Source organism: Schistocerca nitens, chromosome 2 (assembly GCF_023898315.1).
Source record: "Schistocerca nitens isolate TAMUIC-IGC-003100 chromosome 2, iqSchNite1.1, whole genome shotgun sequence".
Classification (NCBI taxonomy): Eukaryota; Metazoa; Arthropoda; class Insecta; order Orthoptera; family Acrididae; genus Schistocerca; species Schistocerca nitens.
Window position 1 is genome coordinate 139,341,082 of NC_064615.1, and position 12,160 is coordinate 139,353,241.

The window sequence follows — 12,160 nt, forward strand, 5'->3', positions numbered from 1 at the left end:
TGTACAAGCCCTAATGTCCCTTATCTTATCTTTGTGGTCTTTCCACGAAATGTAAGTTGGCGGCAGTAAAATTGTACTGCAGTAGGCCTCAAATGCTGGTTCTCTAAATTTCCTCAGTAGCGATTCATGAAAAGAACTCCTCCTTTCCTCTAGAGACTCCCACCTGGGTTCCTGAAGCATTTCTGTAACACTCGCATGATGATCAAACCAACCAGTAACAAATCTAGCAGCCCGCCTCTGAATTGCTTCTATGTCCTCCCTCAATCTGATCTGATAGGGATCCCAAACACTCGAGCAGTACTCAAGAATAGGTTGTATTAGTGTTTTATAAGCGGTCTCCTTCACAGATGAACCACGTCTTCCCAAAATTCTACCAACGAACCAAAGATGACTATCCGCCTTCCCCACAACTGCCATTACATGCTTGTCCCATTTCATATCACTCTGCAATGTTATGCTCAAATATTTAATTGACGTGAGTGTGTCAAGTGCCACACTACTAGATTCTTTTTCCTATTCATCTGCAGTAATTTACATTTATCTATAATTAGAGTTAGCTGCCATTCTTTACACCAATCACAAATCCTGTCCAAGTCATCTTGTATCCTCCTACAGTCACTCAACGCTGACACCTTCCCGTACACCACAGCATCATCAGCAAACAGCCACACATTGCTATCCACCCTATCCAAAAGATCATTTATGTAGATAGAAAACAACAGTGGACCTACCACACTTCCCTGGGGCACTCCAGATGATACCCTCACCTCCGATGAACACTCACCATCGAGGACAACGTACTGATACCAGTAAAGTTGATAAAACTCTGTAAAAACAGTGTGAATGTAGCATTTGATGAAACTGAAAGTGATCTCTTACATGAAGTGTCTAATAACAGTGATGATGATTCAGATCTTGGATGTCTTTACATTAAGATTAAGATTGATCAGTGGGAGGGGAACTGTTTGATTGATACAGGTAGCCCAATTTGTGGTATATCTGAACAATTTAGTGACAAAATCTAGTATAGTAAGAATTTTGTGTAAATGCCTGCTGTAGGTCTAAAGATAAGAGGAGCTGCAGATAAGCAAAGAAAATTGGTAAAATCTCAGGTACTTTTAATCTTTAGTATAGAAGGTAAAACCTTTGAACATGGATGCTTAGTGATCCCTAGTCTGGAAGAAAATATAATTCTCGGTATGGATTGGATAGTGAATGTTGAGGCTTGTTTTGGATGGGATGCTAAAGAATTGTTTATTTTGCAACCTAAAAGTAATACTTATGTGAAAACTAATTTCTGTATTTTAAACTGTGGGAAAAGTCATAAAAATTTGCAAAACATTGTGAACCAAAGTGAGTAAAAGTTGTTTCATGATGATATAGAATTTGATGAGATTGAGCACCAAGATTTTGAAAGTGTAGTAGATTCTAAAGTAAGGGAAGCTACAACTTTTAATGACCTTCAAAAGGAACAACTTAGGAATTTGTTATTGAAGTTTAGAAATGAGTTTAGTGAAAACCAGGAAAAGTGCATACTTTACCTCAGAGATCATCAACCTTTCTCAAGCCATATAATATACCATTTTCAAAAAGCTAAGATGTATAGAAAGAAATTCAGAAAATGGAAACATCGGGGGTAATTGAGAGAAGAAGGAGTGCTTACAATAATCCCTTAAATGTGGTAAATAAGAGAAATGGTGTAGTGAGAATTGTTTTGGACCCTAGACATCTTAATAAAATTCTTATCAGAGAGATTGACCATCCTGAGAACGTGGACAAGCTGTTACACAAATTTGATTATGTAAAATACTTGAGGAGTTAGGATTTGACCTTTTTCTATGAGCCAACAGCCTTGCCACAGTGGTAACACAGGTTCCCATTAGATCACTGAAATTAAGTGTTGTCGGGCTGGGATTGCACTTGGGTGGGTGACCACCTGGTCTGCCGAGCGCTGTTGGCAAGCGGAGTGCACTCAGCGCTTGTGAGGCAAATTGAGGAGCTACTTAATTGAGCAGTTGCAGCTCCAGTCTCGTAAATTGACATACGGCCAAGAGAGCAGTGTGCTGACAACGTGCCCTTCCATATCCACATCCAGTGATGCCTGTGGGCTGAGGATGACACGGCAGCTGATCGGTATCATTGGGCCTTCCATGGCCTGTTTGGATGGAGTTTAGTTTTTTAAGTGTTTTCAGTATTGTCTGGTGCCATTTGGGCTAAATTTATCTGTAGCTCAATTCACAAGAGCTCTCAATTCTGTCTTAGGAACTGAATTAAGTTCAAAATTAATTGTGTATGTTGATGACATTATGGTTACTGAAAAAACTTGGGAACAACATTTAGATCTGTTAAGAGATGTGTTTGCAAAATTAGAATCAGGAGGTATGACTTAGAAAATAGGTAAATGTAAATTTGGTGTGGAAGAAGTAAACTTTTTAGGACATGATATATCTGAAAAAGCAATTGAACTTGATAAAGAAAAAAGTGACACTATTGCTAATTTTCCTACTCCTCCCATCAAAAAACAAATAATTTTTTGGGTTAACTGGATTTTATAGAAAATTTTGTAGCAGCCAACTTTGAATGCTCCATGCTTGTGTGAACTTTTCAAGAAGAATAGCATTTGGGATTGGAATCGAGAGTGTCAGGATGCTTTCAATGAGATCAAACAGCAGTTGTGTCAGAGTCAGATACTGTTCAGTCCAGATTTGTCTCTTCTCTTTTGTATTATAACAGATAGAAGTGACGTTGGATTGGGTGCTCATTTATTTCAGGAGGTTGGAGTTGGTGTTATTGAACATAGATCTTTTGCATTTGCTAGTAGAGTATTGCAGAAACATGAAAAGACATACACTGTAACTAGAAATATCTTTTGGCTGTACATTGTAAGTTCAACAAATTTAAAAATTATTCACTAGGTCACAAAGTTATTATCTATACTGATCACAAAGCATTATGTTATCTTCAGGTGTGTAAGCATAACAGAATTACTCACTGGGTCTTGCTTTTACAGCAGTTCAATTATGAACCCAGATACATCAAGGGCACAGACAATGTAGTTACTGAGGCTTTGTCTAGGCTAGCTTTAGCAAGTGAATTATCTACCAGCTTTGGAGAAGGTGATAATGAGTTTAAAATTATGTTCTTGAAAGGTGTGAAAAAGGAAAAAGAAATCTTGAAAATTTGCAAAGACATCTACAGGCCTCAAAATCACAATGACAATTGGAAAATAGTTAAGGGCATGTTGGGTGAGAAAGAAGGAGAAAAGATGGAACAGTATTATAAGGTACACAAGGGTATTTTATTCAGGAGACATAAGATTGACTCAGAGGATTGGAAAATATGTTGGCAGGAACAGTGTATTGATGCTTTAATTACTTATACACATGAGGGTTTTGGTGATTGTGGATCAACCAATGCTCACAAAAGATTCAGGAAGACATCTATTTTTATAACATAGGTAGGAGAGTCAAAAAGAAGGTTGGCAGCTGTGAGAGAAGTCGAAGAGTGAAGGTAAGTAACCAAACAGGCAGAGGCCAAATGCATAACATATTGCCTAATAGTAACCTTGATCTCGTGTAGGTGTTTATGGACCTGTACCTAAGTCTAAGAATGGATTTTGTTATGTTTTTGTGGTGTTTGATGTATTTTACTCTTAAGAAAGCCAACAGTAAGCAAATCATATAATGGTTCTCAGTTTACATCACAAGCTTGGAAAAGTTTTGTTGATCATGCAAAATTAAGGCATATTCTAGCTTCAGTGTGCCATCCTTCAAGTAACCCTGCAGAAAGATATATGAGAGAGATTGGAAGACTGTTTAGAACATAATTGTTGTAGTCAGAATCATACCAGTAGGATAAATTATGTTAGTGACTTTGAGGCTATTATGAACAGCTTACAACGTTCTTCAACAGGTTTTTCAAAATTTGAAATAATGTTTAATCACAGACCAGTTATCTTTATTTCTGAAAATGTTGAGTTCCCACTATGTAAACTTCTATCATCACAAGAGAGGGAAGAACGTGTTAGGAAAATGATGAAAAAACAGGGGGATAGGAGAAAGCAGAGACATGATGGTAAAGGTAGATTTTATAACTTTGAAGTAGGAGATCTTGTGTTGGTGAAAGCCAAAGAGAAATCTGAAGTGTTGACATCTAAAGAAATTTTTAGATATTTATGTTGGACCATTCGAAGTTCCTGAAAATCCACATCCTAATGCATACGGACTTGTGTATCCAAAATAAAAGAAGTTGTTTGGATTAAGCAATATCACTGAACTGAAAGCATTTAGACATGATCCGTAAGTATATGATTTTTGTCTGTTTTTACTTTTTCCATTGCCATGAATGTAGTATGTAACATCATGTAGTTTCTAGAGTTTTATCTTATCCATTGACTGAGTTTAAATCCATCAGAATAAGCATAAGACTGTATAACTGTGTTTTGTTTTCTGGAATTTGATATGTAAGATGTTGTGATTTTTTAAGTTTTGTCTTTCCTGTTGACTGAGTAATATCCATGATACACCATATAGTTGTGTTCTGTAATAGATTTGTACTTTAGAATTTAATACATATATGCCATGAGGCTAAATGAGTAGATCTTTCTGCAACTTTGAAATGGGATAATGTTCATAACTTGTACTGCAAAAATTAGGAATAGTATCTGAGCATATCTGTGTGCATTACCTTATTAGTCCTTTTTTAAAATTGCATTTAACTCTTATTATTAATGTTTCATATGTGAACACTTTTTAAATGCATCTGATATAAATCCCATATGACTGACTATGTAAAATGAAGAAATGAGAGCATATCTAGTGTGATGTGAAGGAGGTATTGAACAACAAATTTGGCACACAAAACCATGTTTCAGGATTTTATGTGAATGCTAGACAGGAAGTTACCTATCCGTTGGTGCATGTGATGGTAACTCTAAGGAGGAAACTGAAAGATGTGGGTAGATCCACTCCCCACATGGCTGTACTCTTCTGGACCTGTCATCTTGCAGGAGATCGTGGGTGCTGGGTAACGTACTCAAGTATGTGTCAACTGGAATGTGTGTTGTGTCTGATATTTGTGATATTTCTGAATTGTTAACCAAGACTGGTTAATAGCCTGTTATTCAGAATAAATGCATGTTTTTTGTTTCATTGGTGGATTGACTCTCCAGTTATTATGTAACTTTAAATCAGTATGTATTTTTTATCATTTGTGAATAAATCATTTAGGTCCTTGTGTACATAGGTTAGTGTGGAAGACATTTACTAGCATGGACAATATAATTAGATGTATACATGTGGGCTTTCATGATCTGATTTTGGTTCTCAAGCTTCTGGATTGTGTCATCGTTCAAAGCTAACTATGACTATGTTTACCTGAATTTATCCCGAGTGTTGCAATATTGAATCTGATTGGATCTTGGGTAGTGGACAGATGCATGCTTAGCTCTGTTTTGGGTACCCCTAGTCATTGTGACTGTGTGTGTGTGTGTGTGTGTGTGTGTGTGTGTGTGTGTGTACCCAAGGAGATCGTGCAACCATTGACTGAAGCTGGTGCTTCTCACAATTACTCGTTGCATATAATTGAACTCACTGATATGATTAGGAACTGTATTCTTTTTGGTGTGTCGAAACTTTTTTGCTGGTTTGTACCTGGTGCAGTTTGGATTCGTGGGTCGATCCCCACATCGTAGGATTAGGCCCAATATTTTTCCATTATTTTGTTCTTTCTTGAGTCAACATATCCATAAATACTTTGGTTTATATGGCTGATTATTCCTATTCATGACTGAGTATAGTCTTCTGGTCTGTACCTGTCGTAAGTTTTTCAAGTTGGCTCACTCATTGTACACTTAAGGTCTGAAATTTTGTCTCTTCTCTTTTGAAGATTTTGAAGGTTTGGCTCTATAGATCTTAACTTAAAATTCATAAATTCTAGTAATTTACATTGTTTCTGTAATTATTTCTATAGTTTAGTGGTGTAATGTTGTAGTTTTGACCTTGTATTATTTGTCCTGTGACAGTATGTTCCACAGATCTGAAAATCTGAATGCCATATCCTGATATGTTTATAGATCATGACTTTTATATCAGATATTTTTCTAACGTTCTCTGTAATATGTTGTATATCAGATACTTCTATGCATCCATCTGCTATCCTGGGCATCATTTTGTACTCCATTTGGCAAACCTTATAGTCTGCCACAAAATATTTTAAACACCCTGTTTCCAAATTTTGTGTGGGGTATTATAATGAGTCACTCTACTCTAACATTACCTTTTTTTTTAAAAGAAATAACCGATACCATGTATAATCTCGAATCTCGCATAGTTCAAAATTATGTCAGCTGTTTCATAAAAAAATTTCCTATGGTTTTGTGTACAATGTAACATATTTCAGGCTAAAATGTATAAAAAAGAAATTAATGTGTTACAATCAATATGTACTAACAGTTAAAATTACTCTTCTTTTACATTTGAAATTACAAAATCTGTGGCGTACTTAAAATTCACATTATTGATTGCTCAATCTAACACTAATTTTTAAATTCATTTCTTAATTAATTTATAAAATAATGATATAATTTGGTAAAGATTCTACTCCTGTCGAGAGCGTTTGCAAGCTCTTTTGCTGTGTAAACTCTTCGGAAATTGTGAGTACTGTAGAATGTAAGCAGTGGTGGGCATGTCTCTGATGGAAATGCGTGTATTTTGCTAAACTTGTCATCAACAATGTAATTATTGGTTTTTTTGAACATGGAATTTGTTAAGTCAGCGTCATTTAGAAAATTGGGATAAAATAAGAGGATATTCATAGCAACAGGCAACTCTTCAACAGTTATTTTGTCATAACAAACTGAAGAAATTAAAATTTTCAGCTGCAAGAAAATACTCCTAGACAAGACTTTGAGCCATCAACAACAACAATGAGATAATGAAGATAAGTATTAAAGTTCTTCTTTTGTGATCTTACTCCTCTCAAAGTTTTCAAGATTTGTGCAAGGAATGTGACTTTAATGGTGATGTGTGGGAGGGAAAGATTACAATCTGACATTTTATGTCATGGGGATGCACATGCTTGTTATTGGCATGGACTTCCTACTCCGCCATGAACTTTGACCCAACACAGTGCAATCAGCATTAATGCACTACACAACTGGTGCTCAAGTTAAGGACAATTCTCTAAAACTGTGCCCACTACACCTGGTTCTGCCAGACGCATTTCTGCTCATGAGTCCATGACAGAAGAAATCCACCACTGTGTCTCTATGTGTGTGTGTACCCAAGGAGAATGTGCAACCATTCTCTCCACTCAGCAGCAATACATTGACTGCTTCACAGATGCATGATTACTTTGCAATGAATGTTCTGACCTCCACCACCGCATCGACATGTCTGATGCTGAACATGTAACAGCATGCACACATATACATGAGCTTGTTTCACAACAGCCAGCTGTGACAAATGAAATGTCATCCTGTGCTGTGCATCCCCCGCATAGCTACGACCCGGACTTCATAGGTATTCTGTCATGACACATGGAAACACCAGATATCAGCAGTCACTTCAAACTGGCTACTGCACATGAGGTGCCCCCCTCCTGCCAGCTGCCTGCCTCCACACTGGTCTCAGCACACTGCTTGTCACATCCACCACCACTGTTACCATCTAACAACAAGGCATACTCCAAGGTTAGTATGCCACTACCACAGTGTTAGTTAACAGTGCAGTGGTCCAGCCACCACCTGCACTTGAGTTTATGCATGCACAGTACACAACAGAAAAATACCTTGGATTGTGACAACAGATGGTCCTGCTACCAAAAAAACCTCATTGCCTGTGGTGACTTCCGAGTTTTTAATTCTAGAACAATCCATGACAGCTAACCTTCCCAGACCTCGAAGACTTTATACATGTGCTCACTGGTGCAACAATCTTTAGCATCATTGACTGCAAGGACATGTACCTACAGAGTCACAAACACACTGAAGATATACAAAAGACTGCCATCATAACACCATTTGGAATTTACAAGTATCTTTTTATGCATAATGACTTAAAGATGCTGTGACGGAGATTCATTGATGGCCTCCTCTGTCACCTCATGTTTTGTTATACGTATCATGATGACATTTTGGTTCTCTCATGTTTGTCTGAGGAGGACACACTTCACCTGAAACAAGTTCTGGCCACACTGCAGCAGGGTGGTGTTGTCATCAATGATGCCAAGTCACAGCTATGTCATTCAAAAGTAACATTTCTTGGTCTCACACTTAATGTATCCAGCATTAAAAACTTTCCTCTTCCTGAAACTTACCACAACTTACACCATTTCCTTGGGATTCTCTCTTCTTATCGCAGTCATCTCCCACATGCTGTTGAACTTTGATCTCTCCTTACAGTCACCTTATCACACAAGGACAACCAGGGCAAGAGGAAAATCATCTGCACAGCAGATATGTAAAAGGCATTCCATAAAGCTAAGAACAGCTCAGAGTAAGCCATCATTCTCTCTCTATCCAACCTGTAAGGTCACCTCACATTGGCCACTGTGCTAGTGGCTCCACAGTTTATGTGGTACTTCAGCCAGTCAATGACGGAGTACTTCAACCATTATGATTCTTCTCAAAGAAAGTTTTACAATCTCAGTCTAAATTATAAGCCTTCAATTGTGAACTTTTCGGGTGTACACAGCTATCAAACATTTTCAAGAAGACATCAAAGGATGTCAGGTCACTATATATACTGACCGCAAGCCACTGGTCAATGTCTTTAGAAATCCCTCCGAAGATTATGAAATTATTGCACCTGGGCAAGCATAAGACTCCATCACCATGGACCTTCTCAATGATACGGCCACTGTTCTGCGATGTCCATCAATACAGAAACAGCCCATAGTTCTGCTCACCATGCGCAAGGTAATGTTTGATAGACTACATAATCACACCTTTCCGAGCATCAAAGCATCAGCACAGTTAGTGACAGACAGGTTTGTGTAGCCCATCGTCAAGTGCAATTGCCATCACTGGGCATGGAGATGCCTTGCATGTCAGCCTTCAGAAATGAACCACTATACCCAACTACAACTTAAATGGTTCCCAGTTCCCATGATGAGATTCTACCACATCCACTTGGACGTTGTTGGACCACTCGCAGATTCTGAGGGATTCCATTACTTATTTTTGATCATTGATAGAATATCTCATGTGGTTGAAGCAACGCCTCTACATGACTTCGCTGCTGAATCGGTTGCATGCACCTTCATAGGAACCTGGATTGTTCTTTTTGGGGTGCCCAAACTGGTCACCATTGCAGCCAGTTGGAGTCAGGTCTATTCAATGCCCTGTGCTGGCTCTGTGGGATTACCCATGTGTGGACACCAGTGTATCACCTGCGGACCAATGGCCTCATGGAGATGTGACACAGGACCATGAAGGTGGCATTAACATGCCACACTGGATTTAGATCAAAATGCTCCCCTGGTTTCTCCTTGGCACCTGATATGCATATAGAAAGACTTACGAGACTCCCTAGCAAACAATGTACAGGGAACCACTAGTCGTACCAGTTGACTTTAACCAACCAATTATGGTGCCCATCAGCAGGACATACTAGCACTTGTACAGTGCATATGTCAGCACATTCAGAAGATGGACTTGCCATTTCCAGGTCCACACTGACAGATATTGGGCACTTCAATGTGGAAAACTACACTGGCAGTGTAGTTTCAGCTCTCTGTCTCTGAGACTGCAGATGTGTGTGCAAGTTGCACTTGCATGAGTGTGTGAGTGTGTGTGTGTGTATGTGTGCGTGCGTGTGCGTGTGTGTGTGTGTGTGTGTGTCTACTGCTGACAAAGGCCTTAATGGCCGAAAGCTATGATTGTGTGCATCTTTGTATTGTGCCCATCGCCGCTCAGCATCTCCGCTATATGGTGAGTATTAACTTTCCTTCTCTCGTATTGTTACATTCCATCCTGGATTTTCCATTCTTTGTTTAAATACCAAAGTTTATAAATACTTAATGTAATTATAATGCTGATTATAGACTTCTCAAAAGAAATAGACAATTAATTGTATTTTACTTGTGATATGTATGTCCCAAAGATTATTTTGTATAAATAGATTGCTAGATGATAGTAATTTTTGGTTACATGTTGTTAAGAGATGTATCTTTGTTCTTTTGGGTAGGTAGTTGTACAAGTCTGAAGTGTGAGGATGGAGAACGAGTTATGTATGTTTCACTGATTTGTGTCATGAAGTGAAATGACTGAAAATATATGTGCAATTCGCAGAAAGTCCAATACATTTCACATTGTTATTGAAGTAGTATCCCAATCACTCTCTAGACAATTATAGAAAGATGAACCACTAAAGGAAGAGAACAACTAGACATCAACATACAACAAAGAAAAGCAACAAAAAAGCTGAGTATTTTTATTATTAACTGAACTGAAATTCGGCTGTCCCTGTCTCTCGCTGCAGTGTGTCACTATCTCAAGAGTGGCATGTGCTGTGAAAATGTGACCAGGGTGGGGATGGTCAGACTACCAGTGGAGGAGATCAGGGGTTTGGGATTTTGGGACCCTAGGAAGGTTTCCTCTAGATCTCCCATAAACTAGTTGGCACAGAATGGAGCCATATGGTTGCCCATAGTTGTGCCACAGATTGTTTGTATATAGCCATACGCAGACTCTTCAAGGCAGGATGACGAGGGCAGTTTTACTATGCTTCGCAGTACCTGCTGTCTTGGCAGTTATTCTGTGATGTGGTGTACTGGCATTCTATCAAATAAAAAGGCACACTATGACAATGGTGCTGACATCACAAAAGGTAGATGACATTTAGTTAGCTGTTGGATTTATACAGAACTGCTGTTTGTTAATGTTAAATAGAACTGATATAATGTCATAGTGAATGTTTAAACACTAATGGTATTTAAAGTGTTAGTTTATATACAACAGTTGCAAAAGAAGCAATATAACTGAGTTTCAGAAAAAGAGCTTCCTATTATTTAATAGAAAGTTGAGAATTTATCATAGCTTCAAGATTCCAGTACGCAATTCAGTGGCAAAGAAGTCCACTTTAATGCAAACTACACAGTTTGACTAAACATTATTTCAAGAAACAGCAATTCAGAATTTAGCAACAACAGCACTCACAATCTCAACATATGAGTCTCCCACACAGCCTCAAACTTGCCACACATTTCAGGAGACATAAAAACCAATAGTGACATGTTAGTGTTCAGTACTGCTAAATTTAAAAAGCTATAGATAACAGTGACAAAGTAAGGACATGGTGATGGTTAGAACACTTTTTATTTACCATAAGGCAAAAATACAAAAATATATCACACTACTTGGTAGTGTAGAGTGAACTGAGTCTACCTTACAAAGATATGCTTGGCAAGGATGCAGTCAATGATCAGAGATGTTCCTCTCACACAGCAGCCCCACAGAGAGTTCCCCTCCCTCCAGTAGTGAGAAACACTTGCAGGGAAGGTAACCACAATCCATCCTTGTAAGGAGAACTATCCCTTCTTGTGGTGGAGAGGCGATAATTCTGGTGGTCGGGGAAGATGGGAGGTGGAGAGGTAATGGGGTGGCTATAACAGGAATGATCGTAGATGCTCAATGTCAGGCTGGAGCTGGTGTGAACCCTTGGTAAAATGGTATTGGGGTACTCTCAGAGCAGAGGTGATCTCGCATGGTGTCCTAAGAGCCATTATAGTGAGGAAAGTATTGGATGATAGGCATGTGATGGCACCCAAGTCAACATCATTAGGTAGGTTCTAACTGCATGGTAACTGATGGGTGATGAATCAATTCTCAGTTTATCATTTGTCATGCTGTCACTTGACCAATGGGCTGTTGCCAACTATTTTGACATGTAGATCATCTGGCAGAAAGTGTTGGACATCAAAGCATGAAGATGTTGGATGTGGAGGAGTTGATGGTCATGGCATCGGGCTCCAGCCACAGGTGAGACAGCATGGGCTGAAGCATTTGGTCCATGATTGATGAAAATGTTGTTGCATAAAGTTCATGCTGACTTGAGTTAATTGATCATGACCATTACAGACTTGCTGCCAAGAAAGCTGTAAGACATGTGCACATCATATTCAGGAGCTAAGTAAGGGCCTGTGCAATAGAGCTGGAGTG